The sequence below is a fragment of the Bison bison genome, unplaced genomic scaffold (genome assembly GCF_000754665.1).
Source record: "Bison bison bison isolate TAMUID 2011002044 unplaced genomic scaffold, Bison_UMD1.0 scf7180017847012, whole genome shotgun sequence".
Lineage (NCBI taxonomy): Eukaryota > Metazoa > Chordata > Mammalia > Artiodactyla > Bovidae > Bison > Bison bison.
In genome coordinates this window covers 20171-21338 of record NW_011477585.1, presented here as the reverse complement: position 1 = coordinate 21338, position 1168 = coordinate 20171, and the positions used below count along the sequence as shown (strand labels likewise).

Below are 1168 nucleotides of genomic sequence, written 5' to 3'. Positions count from 1 at the left end.
CCCTGTGCCCCGCCCTGGCCGCGGGCGCCCTGTCTCCTCCCCCTACCTGTGTGCTCCGCCCTCTTCTGGACCCGCCCCCTTCTGCACAGCCACCTCTCCCCCCCTGCTGCTCTCTGCTCTCGGCAGCCTGGACCCCCCACATCATCCCCTTGTCCAGGCCCCCTTCCTCCAAGGCCTCCTGCCTCCCTGACCCTCCTGAGGCCGAGTCCCCCCAGAGGCTGAGCGCCCCGTGGGGCAGCCTGCAGAGCCGGCCCCGCCCTCAGTAGCTGTGGGCTCAGCAACCGGGCCTTGTGCCCTCCTGAGAGCTCAGATGAGTTTACGGCCAGGTGTCATGGGCAAGCGACGCCGGACGGCCCCCAAAGAGGGTGCCCTCTGCCCTGGGCAACGGTGTGCTCACATCTGTTAGGAGGGAGGCGCCCCAGGTGGGCTCAGGACACCCCTTTTTTGGTCACAGCCGGGGTTGTCCCGGCTTCTAGGGCTGGAGGCCAGGGATGCACTGAGTGTTGAGCGGTGCCCAGGTCACCCCCAGCAGGGCCACTCCTGAGGTGACAGGCTGCCAAGCCCTGCTCAGAGGTCCCAAGGGCCTTGGGAGCCACGGGGCGCAGTCTGGGTGGGGATGAACACCCACGGAAGGTTAGGAGGCTCCTTGTGGGCTTCAGTGTGGGGTAAGAACGTTTAAGGGTGAGGTAGAGGGTGGGGCCGCAGAAAGACAGGCAGTGGGCCAGACTCAGCAGACCAGGCAGGGCGCGGGCTGCTGCCTGCCCAGAGCACCAAGGGGCCTGTGTCTGAAGGGGCCCACGTCTTTGGCAGAGACCGCCTCCTGTCCCAGGGCCAGTCCCGCAGACGGCCAGGGTTCGAGGCGGGAGGGGTCCCGTGTCCCCACTAGTGCACGCCCAGCGGCCGTGGCCCTGGAGCCTTGCTCCTGGGTGCATACAGCTGGGTGGGCCCACTGCTGGGAGGGCGCACAGAGCTGCTGGCTGGCACCGGCCCACCACCTCTTAGCTGGGTGCTCAGCCTCCTCTGACCAGGGTGAGGCAAGCAGGAGGGGTGGTCCCCAGATAGGATCAGTCCCGGCCCCTCACATCGACCCCTGCCCTTCGCATCGACCCCTGCCTCCCCGCCCCCCCGGCCGCGGTGGGCCCTCTTGTGAGGGTCTGCGCAGGCCCCC

General features: G+C 68.7%; 1 protein-coding gene across 1 annotated transcript in view; it reads left to right on the top strand.

Moving 5' to 3' along the window:
• Positions 1-1168, top strand: part of LENG8 (leukocyte receptor cluster (LRC) member 8) — a 9317-nt gene that overhangs the window by 7385 nt on the left and 764 nt on the right. The gene's annotated exons all lie outside the window — the stretch shown is intronic.